The sequence below is a fragment of the Somniosus microcephalus genome, unplaced genomic scaffold (assembly GCF_052327205.1).
Source record: "Somniosus microcephalus isolate GS21.2 unplaced genomic scaffold, FLI_Smic_1.0 scaffold90, whole genome shotgun sequence".
Taxonomy (NCBI): domain Eukaryota; kingdom Metazoa; phylum Chordata; class Chondrichthyes; order Squaliformes; family Somniosidae; genus Somniosus; species Somniosus microcephalus.
Window position 1 is genome coordinate 213,322 of NW_028225277.1, and position 10,670 is coordinate 223,991.

At 46.2% G+C, this 10,670-nt stretch overlaps 5 non-coding genes across 5 annotated transcripts; all 5 read right to left on the minus strand.

The window, feature by feature from the left end:
* Positions 1–1,741: 1,741 nt before the first annotated feature.
* trnak-cuu (transfer RNA lysine (anticodon CUU)) lies at positions 1,742–1,814 on the minus strand. The gene has a single exon. It is a non-coding gene; the product is annotated as a tRNA-Lys (tRNA).
* A 2,654-nt stretch (positions 1,815–4,468) lies between these two features.
* On the minus strand, positions 4,469–4,540 carry trnae-uuc (transfer RNA glutamic acid (anticodon UUC)). Its single transcript has one exon. It is a non-coding gene; the product is annotated as a tRNA-Glu (tRNA).
* A 1,256-nt stretch (positions 4,541–5,796) lies between these two features.
* On the minus strand, positions 5,797–5,869 carry trnak-cuu (transfer RNA lysine (anticodon CUU)). Its single transcript has one exon. It is a non-coding gene; the product is annotated as a tRNA-Lys (tRNA).
* A 2,655-nt stretch (positions 5,870–8,524) lies between these two features.
* On the minus strand, positions 8,525–8,596 carry trnae-uuc (transfer RNA glutamic acid (anticodon UUC)). Its single transcript has one exon. It is a non-coding gene; the product is annotated as a tRNA-Glu (tRNA).
* A 1,276-nt stretch (positions 8,597–9,872) lies between these two features.
* trnak-cuu (transfer RNA lysine (anticodon CUU)) lies at positions 9,873–9,947 on the minus strand. The gene has a single exon. It is a non-coding gene; the product is annotated as a tRNA-Lys (tRNA).
* Positions 9,948–10,670: the final 723 nt, after the last annotated feature.

Below are 10,670 nucleotides of genomic sequence, written 5' to 3' on the forward strand. Positions count from 1 at the left end.
ACATTCACTCCCTCCGCTACCAGTGCATGGTGGCTGCAGTGTGTACCATCTATAAGATGCTTTGCAGCAACCGCTAAGGCTTCTTCGGCAGCACCTCCCAAACCCGCGACCTATTCCACCTAGAAGGACAAGGGCAGCAGGTGCATGGGAACAGCACCACCTCCAAGTTCCCCTACAAGTCACACACCGTCCTGCATCGTCGCTGTGTTAATATCCTGGAACTCCATCCCTAACAGCACAGTGGGACTACCTTCACATCACGGACTGCAGTGGTTGAAGAAGGTGGCTTGCCACCACCTTCCCAAAGGTAATTAGGAATGGAAAATAAATGCTGGTCTTTCCAGCGACGCCCACAGCCCATGAAAGAATTTTTAAAAATGATGACATAGACAGGCTGTTGCAATGGGCGGACACATTTAGATGAAATTCAATGCTGAAAATTGTGAGTTGATATGATTACAAGCTAAATTGAATAATTTTAGAAGGGTTAACGGACAGATATCACTGGGGGAGTTTGTGAACAATTCGTTGAAGATGGCAGAACAGCTTTAGAACGCTGTTAATAAACCATGTGTGATCCTTGTTTATATAAAAAGAAACATGAAGTCCAAACGGCATGAAGTTGTAGATAACCATAATATAATATACTAGTTGGGCTGCAGCTGGAGTATTGAGTCCTATTCTGGGCGCCGCACTTTCAGAAGGACATGAAGGATTTGAAGAGAGCACAGAAGAGATTTACTTCATTGGTTCCAGTAATAAACGATTGCCGTTACGTGGATAGACCAGAGAAGCTGGAGCTGTTCTCCTTAGAGCATAGACGGCTAAGAGGAAATTTGACAGAGGGTTTTAAAATCAAGAAAACGATTAGATACAGTAAATAAACAGAAAAGATGGATGAATACAAAAGACAAAGCTGAAGTGTCTGTAACCATCCTGAGAGAAGCCAGACTTCATTCAATTCGATTAATTCCAAGCGATATTAAGAAACAGCTGAGCTGATTAGTTACAGCAAATGCAATGAGCTCCGACAACACTCCGGCTGCAGCACTCAAAGCGTGTGCTCCAGAACTAGCCACGCCTCGGGGAAGCGGTTGTGTTAAGAGATTGAGTAAACTAGGCCTGTAATCTCTTGAATTCGGAAGAATGAGAGGGGATCTCATGAAGCATGCAAAATTATTACACGGTTTGATCGGTTGGATGCTGGGAGAATGATTCCCTTGGCTGGGGAGTCTAGAACCAGCGGACACAGCCTCAGGATAAATGTTAGGCTCTTCAGGACTGAGAGAAGACATTTCTTCACACAGAAAGTGGTGAATCTTTGGAATTCTCTTCTCCAGAGTGCTGTGGAGGCTCAGTTATTGGGTATATTCAAAACAGAAGTGGGTAGATTTCTGACTGGTAAGGGCATCAAGGGATATGGCGAAAGGGCCGGTGAGTGGAATTGAGGCAGGAGATCAGCCATGATCTCATTGAATCCCCTGCACTGCTTAAAAATCTGTTCCATTACCTTTTTTTTTATAGTTCTGACGAAAGGTTATCGACCTGAAACGTTACCTCTGTTTCTCTCTTCGCAGATGCTTCCTGACCTGCTGAGTATCTCCAGCATTTTCTGTTTCAATTCATATTTCCAGCATCTGCAGTATTTTCTCAGTTCGCATTTCTTTCATTGTGCAAAACAAGGATATCGCTTAATTAATGACGCTTTGAAAGCAACATAAAAGTTTAACAAAATAACTACCGCCCAACGTGGGGCTCGAACCCACGACCCTGAGATTAAGAGTCTCATGCTCTACCGACTGAGCTAGCCGGGCCTGTTGAAGTAACATTGCCTTGTCGCTGATTGCAGTCAGGAACCTTGTGGCTCTGGCCCGGTCACAACAGCATGTCTGAGCCGCGTTTCTGCAAACTGCGAAACAAGTTCTCCAGAAGCCCAAGGCGTATAAGGAACTCAAGCAGCAAAATCCCTTTCATTAACCACAGGGGTTCAGGCAAATTTCTGATCACAAATCGCTTTAGTCCTTGTCAATATCGCTTGTCTATTTCCCGGAGATTCCCGATTCTGTCTGTCTCTCTGGCTCTGTTTATTGTGTCTGTGGCCACCTGCGGGTAGATTTTGAACGAATTACCTGTGTTTGTGTCTGCTTGTTACTTTAAACAAATGAGGGCATCAGGCGCTTCTGTGCATGACACTGAGGAATCAGGAGAAGGCAGGAGGAATGAAACAGTGTTTGTGGAACGAGTATATATACAAACTACGAACATCCGTGGTTATGTTGTGGACCTCATGGTGCAAAGGTAGCGCATCTGAGTCCAGCATCAGAAAGTCTGCGTGTTCAAATCTAATCGATCTCCCAACTGAGCTATTTCAGCGTTGTATGGTGGCAATTCAACCAGCCCCAAAACGCACTGTTTCCTCACCGGGAATCGAGCCCGGGCCGCGGCGGTAAAAGTGCCTGAATCCTAACCACTAGACTACCAGAAAAGCTGCAACAAGTCTCCTGCCAGCAAGCACAGCACAGCAATGCAGTGTTTCCTACCTGCTCCTTTGCAATTCAGATCCTTTCGCACCAGGCAAACTGTTCGGACAAAATGATATTTTTAACATGAGAACACAAAAGACATGTTCGCGAAAGCACGGCACCAAGTGCGGGTAGGCATCCACTTGAAATCGATTTCCTTCAGTGGTTTTCTCTGGATGTTGTCTCTCTCGGTGCCGGCGAACATTTCATTGATGCATTTGTCCTGATCTGAAGCCTTTTGCCCATCTCGCGGGGTCAGAGCTGCTCTGTCTGTCTATTACCTGCCTGTTAACCTTATCGGGAACAGGCCACCTGTTCAACGTTCAACAGCAAACCCAGAATGACAAATAAACAGAAAGATGTGTCTCTCAGCCCCGGTGGCAAAGGTGCAATGGATGATAATCCAAATAAATCCCCCGTGAGTCTGTGTGCATTGGCTTCCTTATAAAGTTTGTATTTGAAATGTGCGGGAAAAGTGTAAAATTATGAAAACATGCTGATGGCCAGTACGGGGATCAAACTCGCGACCTTGTCGTTATTAACACCAGGCTTTCACCAACTGGGCTAACCGGCCACAATGCTCTTGTTGGCCAGGCTCGAACCCAGGCTGCGAGATTGTCTTTCAGCCTCACACTGGGTGACCGAGTTACTGCACAATCATTGAACACACCACATCGGTTAAACATTGTTAACTGTTCGTATATACAACTGGGCAGAGTGTAAATCGAAACTAACAGAAAGACAGCTCTATGGTCTAACAAACCTCATTCTAAAATTTATTATCGCACCACAGCCCCTCCCACAAACACTGCTCCGGTATAAGAGCAGACGGCGGGACCCCGACTGGATTCGCACCTGCAGCGGACGGTTGGAGCCGGATCCAGCATGTCCGATGTGATTTCACTCCCATTCGTTTGGGAAAAGCGGCATCAGGAGCGTAAAATTTCTCCTCATTCACTCCTCCTGTAGTGAAGGAGACAGAAAGTAACTAAAACCTACCGAAACCCGGGACCTTTAGATCTTCAGTCTAACGCTCTCCCAACTGAGCTATTTCGGCTTCACATCAAAAGCAGTATACTGTTGTTCTTTTGGAGGTTTTTCTATCCCCGGGTGGAATTGCCCCTCTCGCTCATTCCTCACTTCGGGCAATGTGACCCGACCAGATCTCGGAGCTCAGGTTGTGTTAATGTAAAGCTGCAGTGTTGATAAAGATACAATGCTGACACAGCACGGGGGACCTCACTGTGTTGGACACAGCGTGAAATGCAATGACATGTTCAAATAAAGTTACAGAGCACAACACATGTGTAAAATTCCCTGTTCTTTTCTCCACACTGATGGGTTGTGAAGGGAGAGACGGGCCGAAGTCTCACTGAGCCGCACTGATCACGAGCCAAATCATGTTCAATCTTCAGGTATGGTGCTGAGCCCGACACAGAAGTGAAAATGCCCGTGGTTCTTAGTTCCTCACGCAGTGGGCTACTGAGCAATACAGGAAGGGCTAATGAACATCTTAATGCTCAAGTTATCACGGGCCACGGACTCTCTGATTACAGGCTTGCACACGTTTGTATGTTTCAAAATTTGCATTTTTCACACTGGCAATGAATTAATCGATAGCCGTGCCTGTGATAAGCTAAGTTTGTTGGGAGGTGCAGTGGGCAAGAAGATACACGGAAGACTGATGAAAACCGTGACTGCCCTGACACTGTGAGCTGCAGTTAAATGTTGGCAACATTTAAAGTCAGCCAGTCTAAATTTGACAGAAATCAATTCCTGCTGACTTTGAAACAGCACGCATTTTACAGAAATCAAGGATGTATATTTTGTATCGCTGCATGAAGAGTGATGTTGAGCAGCGGTGTGAAAAGTTGAATCAGGGGCGGAGCATTGCTCCGTAAGGGCGCGTTGCATGGTGGCAATTCAAACGGCCCCAAAACGCACTGTTCCCTGACCGGGAATCGAACCCAGGCCGCGGCGGTGAAAGCGCCGAATCCTAACCACTAGACCACCAGGGAAGCTGCTGCCAGCCGCCTGGCAGCAAGCACATCAACGCAGCTTTTCATGCCTGCTCCTTTGCAATTCAGATCCTTTCACGCCAGGCAAACTGTTCGGACAAAATTATATTTTTTACATGAGAACACAACAGACGTGTTCGCGAAAGCTTGGCACCAAGTGAGGGTAGGCATCCACTTGAAATCGATTTCCTCCTGTGTTTTTCTCTGGATGTTGTCTCTCTCGGTGCGGGGCGAACAAATCATTGATGCATTTGTACTTCATTGGTTCCAGTGATGAACGATTGCCATTACGTGGATAGACCAGAGAAGTTGGAGCTGTTCTCCTTAGAGCATAGACGGCTAAGAGGAAATTTGACAGAGGGTTTTAAAATCAAGAAAACGATTAGATAGAGTAAATAAACAGAAAAGATGGATGAATACAAAAGACAAAGCTGAAGTGTCTGTAACCATCCTGAGAGAAGCCAGACTTCATTCAATTCGATTAATTCCAAGCGATATTAAGAAACAGCTGAGCTGATTAGTTACAGCAAATGCAATGAGCTCCGACAACACTCCGTCTGCAGCACTAAAAGCGTGTGCTCCAGAACTAGCCACGCCTCGGGGAAGCGGTTGTGTTAAGAGATTGAGTAAACTAGGCCTGTAATCTCTTGAATTCGGAAGAATGAGAGGGAATCTCATGAAGCATGCAAAATTATTACACGGTTTGATCGGTTGGATGCTGGGAGAATGATTCCCTTGGCTGGGGAGTCTAGAACCAGCGGACACAGCCTCAGGATAAATGTTAGGCCATTCAGGACTGAGAGAAGACATTTCTTCACACAGAAAGTGGTGAATCTTTGGAATTCTCTTCCCCAGAGTGCTGTGGAGGCTCAGTTATTGGGTATATTCGAAACAGAAGTGGGTAGATTTCTGACTGGTAAGGGCATCAAGGGATATGGCGAAAGGGCCGGTGAGTGGAATTGAGGCAGGAGATCAGCCATGATCTCATTGAATCCCCTGCACTGCTTAAAAATCTGTTCCATTACCTTTTTTTTTATAGTTCTGACGAAAGCTTATCGACCTGAAACGTTACCTCTGTTTCTCTCTTCGCAGATGCTTCCTGACCTGCTGAGTATCTCCAGCATTTTCTGTTTCAATTCATATTTCCAGCATCTGCAGTATTTTCTCAGTTCGCATTTCTTTCATTGTGCAAAACAAGGATATTGCTTAATTAATGACGCTTTGAAAGCAACATAAAAGTTTAACAAAATAACTACCGCCCAACGTGGGGCTCGAACCCACGACCCTGAGATTAAGAGTCTCATGCTCTACCGACTGAGCTAGCCGGGCCTGTTGTAGTAACATTGCCTTGTCGCTGATTGCAGTCAGGAACCTTGTGGCTCTGGCCCGGTCACAACAGCATGTCTGAGCCGCGTTTCTGCAAACTACGAAACAAGTTCTCCAGAAGCCCAAGGCGTATAAGGAACTCAAGCAGCAAAATCCCTTTCATTAACCACAGGGGTTCAGGCAAATTTCTGATCACAAATCGCTTTAGTCCTTGTCAATATCGCTTGTCTATTTCCCGGAGATTCCCGATTCTGTCTGTCTCTCTGGCTCTGTTTATTGTGTCTGTGGCCACCTGCGGGTAGATTTTGAACGAATTACCTGTGTTTGTGTCTGCTTGTTACTTTAAACAAATGAGGGCATCAGGCGCTTCTGTGCATGACACTGAGGAATCAGGAGAAGGCAGGAGGAATGAAACAGTGTTTGTGGAACGAGTATATATACAAACTACGAACATCCGTGGTTATGTTGTAGACCTCATGGTGCAAAGGTAGCGCATCTGACTCCAGCATCATGAAAGTGTGCGTGTTCAAATCTAATCGATCTCCCAACTGAGCTATTTCAGCGTTGTATGGTGGCAATTCAAACAGCCCCAAAACGCACTGTTTCCTCACCGGGAATCGAGGCCGGGCCGCGGCGGTAAAAGTGCCTGAATCCTAACCACTAGACTACCAGAAAAGCTGCAGCAAGTCTCCTGCCAGCAAGCACAGCACAGCAATGCAGTGTTTCCTACCTGCTCCTTTGCAATTCAGATCCTTTCGCACCAGGCAAACTGTTCGGACAAAATGATATTTTTAACATGAGAACACAAAAGACGTGTTCGCGAAAGCACGGCACGAAGTGCAGGTAGGCATCCACTTGAAATCGATTTCCTTCAGTGGTTTTCTCTGGATGTTGTCTCTCTCGGTGCCGGCGAACATTTCATTGATGCATTTGTCCTGAACTGAAGCCTTTTGCCCATCTCGCGGGGTCAGAGCTGCTCTGTCTGTCTATTACCTGCCTGTTAACCTTATCGGGAACAGGCCACATGTTCAACGTTCAACAGCAAACCCAGAATGACAAATAAACAGAAAGATGTGTCTCTCAGCCCCGGTGGCAAAGGTGCAATGGATGTTAATCCAAATAAATCCCCCGTGAGTCTGTGTGCATTGGCTTCCTTATAAAGTTTGTATTTGAAATGTGCGGGAAAAGTGTAAAATTATGAAAACATGCTGATGGCCAGTACGGGGATCAAACTCGCGACCTTGTCGTTATTAACACCAGGCTTTCACCAACTGGGCTAACCGGCCACAATGCTCTTGTTGGCCAGGCTCGAACCCAGGCTGCGAGATTGTCTTTCAGCCTCACACTGGGTGACCGAGTTACTGCACAATCATTGAACACACCACATCGGTTAAACATTGTTAACTGTTCGTATATACAACTGGGCAGAGTGTAAATCGAAACTAACAGAAAGACAGCTCTATGGTCTAACAAACCTCATTCTAAAATTTATTATCGCACCACAGCCCCTCCCACAAACACTGCTCCGGTATAAGAGCAGACGGCGGGACCCCGACTGGATTCGCACCTGCAGCGGACGGTTGGAGCCGGATCCAGTATGTCCGATGTGGTTTCACTCCCATTCGTTTGGGAAACGCGGCATCAGGAGCGTAAAATTTCTCCTCATTCACTCCTCTTGTAGTGAAGGAGACAGAAAGTAACTAAAACCTACCGAAACCCGGGACCTTTAGATCTTCAGTCTAACGCTCTCCCAACTGAGCTATTTCGGCTTCACATCAAAAGCAGTATACTGTTGTTCTTTTGGAGGTTTTTCTATCCCCGGGTGGAATTGCCCCTCTCGCTCATTCCTCACTTCGGGCAATGTGACCCGACCAGATCTCGGAGCTCAGGTTGTGTTAATGTAAAGCTGCAGTGTTGATAAAGATACAATGCTGACACAGCACGGGGGACCTCACTGTGTTGGACACAGCGTGAAATGCAATGACATGTTCAAATAAAGTTACAGAGCACAACACATGTGTAAAATTCCCTGTTCTTTTCTCCACACTGATGGGTTGTGAAGGGAGAGACGGGCCGAAGTCTCACTGAGCCGCACTGATCACGAGCCAAATCAAGTTCAATTTTTAGGTATGGTGCTGAGCCCGACACAGAAGTGAAAATGCCCGTGGTTCTTAGTTCCTCACGCAGTGGGCTACTGAGCAATACAGGAAGGGCTAATGAACATCTTAATGCTCAAGTTATCACGGGCCACGGACTCTCTGATTACAGGCTTGCACACGTTTGTATGTTTCAAAATTTGCATTTTTCACACTGGCAATGAATTAATCGATAGCCGTGCCTGTGATAAGCTAAGTTTGTTGGGAGGTGCAGTGGGCAAGAAGATACACGGAAGACTGATGAAAACCGTGACTACCCTGACACTGTGAGCTGCAGTTAAATGTTGGCAATATTTAAAGTCAGGCAGTCTAAATTTGACAGAAATCAATTCCTGCTGACTTTGAAACAGCACGCATTTTACAGAAATCAAGGATGTATATTTTGTATCGCTGTATGAAGAGTGATGTTGAGCAGCGGTGTGGAAAGTTGAATCAGGGGCGGAGCATTGTTTCGTAAGGGTGCGCTGCATGGTGGCAATTCAAACAGCCCCAGAACGCACTGTTCCCTGACCGGGAATCGAACCCAGGCCGCGGCGGTGAAAGCGCCGAATCCTAACCACTAGACCACCAGGGAAGCTGCTGCCAGCCTCCGGGAAGCTGCTGCCAGCCTCCTGGCAGCAAGCACATCAACGCAGCTTTTCATGCCTGCTCCTTTGCAATTCAGATCCTTTCACGCCAGGCAAACTGTTCGGACAAAATTATATTTTTTACATGAGAACACAACAGACGTGTTCGCGAAAGCTTGGCACCAAGTGATGGTAGGCATCCACTTGAAATCGATTTCCTCCTGTGTTTTTCTCTGGATGTTGTCTCTCTCGGTGCGGGGCGAACAAATCATTGATGCATTTGTACTTCATTGGTTCCAGTGATGAACGATTGCCGTTACATGGATAGACCAGAGAAGTTGGAGCTGTTCTCCTTAGAGCATAGACGGCTAAGAGGAAATTTGACAGAGGGTTTTAAAATCAAGAAAACGATTAGATAGAGTAAATAAACAGAAAAGATGGATGAATACAAAAGACAAAGCTGAAGTGTCTGTAACCATCCTGAGAGAAGCCAGACTTCATTCTATTCGATTAATTCCAAGCGATATTAAGAAACAGCTGAGCTGATTAGTTACAGCAAATGCAATGAGCTCCGACAACACTCCGTCTGCAGCACTAAAAGCGTGTGCTCCAGAACTAGCCACACCTCGGGGAAGCGGTTGTGTTAAGAGATTGAGTAAACTAGGCCTGTAATCTCTTGAATTCGGAAGAATGAGAGGGGATCTCATGAAGCATGCAAAATTATTACACGGTTTGATCGGTTGGATGCTGGGAGAATGATTCCATTGGCTGGGGAGTCTAGAACCAGCGGACACAGCCTCAGGATAAATGTTAGGCCATTCAGGACTGAGAGAAGACATTTCTTCACACAGAAAGTGGTGAATCTTTGGAATTCTCTTCCCCAGAGTGCTGTGGAGGCTCAGTTATTGGGTATATTCAAAACAGAAGTGGGTAGATTTCTGACTGGTAAGGGCATCAAGGGATATGGCGATAGGGCCGGTGAGTGGAATTGAGGCAGGAGATCAGCCATGATCTCATTGAATCCCCTGCACTGCTTAAAAATCTGTTCCATTACCTTTTTTTTTATAGTTCTGACGAAAGGTTATCGACCTGAAACGTTACCTCTGTTTCTCTCTTCGCAGATGCTGCCTGACCTGCTGAGTATCTCCAGCATTTTCTGTTTCAATTCATATTTCCAGCATCTGCAGTATTTTCTCAGTTCGCATTTCTTTCATTGTGCAAAACAAGGATATCGCTTAATTAATGACGCTTTGAAAGCAACATAAAGTTTAACAAAATAACTACCGCCCAACGTGGGGCTTTCGAACCCACGACCCTGAGATTAAGAGTCTCATGCTCTACCGACTGAGCTAGCCGGGCCTGTTGAAGCAACATTGCCTTGTCGCTGATTACAGTCAGGAACCTTGTGGCACCGGCCCGGTCACAACAGCATGTCTGAGCCGCGTTTCTGCAAACTACGAAACAAGTTCTCCAGAAGCCCAAGGCGTATAAGGAACTCAAGCAGCAAAATCCCTTTCATTAACCACAGGGGTTCAGGCAAATTTCTGATCACAAATCGCTTTAGTCCTTGTCAATATCGCTTGTCTATTTCCCGGAGATTCCCGATTCTGTCTGTCTCTCTGGCTCTGTTTATAGTGTCTGTGGCCACCTGCGGTTAGATTTTGAACGAATTACCTGTGTTTGTGTCTGCTTGTTACTTTAAACAAATGAGGGCATCAGGCGCTTCTGTGCATGACACTGAGGAATCAGGAGAAGGCAGGAGGAATGAAACAGTGTTTGTGGAACGAGTATATATACAAACTACGAACATCCGTGGTTATGTTGTGGACCTCATGGTGCAACGGTAGCGCATCTGACTCCAGATCAGAAAGTCTGCGTGTTCAAATCTAATCGATCTCCCAACTGAGCTATTTCAGCGTTGTATGGTGGCAATTCAAACCGCCCCAAAACGCACTGTTTCCTCACCGGGAATCGAACCCGGGCCGCGGCAGTAAAAGTGCCTGAATCCTAACCACTAGACTACCAGAAAAGCTGCAGCAAGTCCCCTGCCAACAAGCACAGCAATGCAGTGTTTCCTACCTG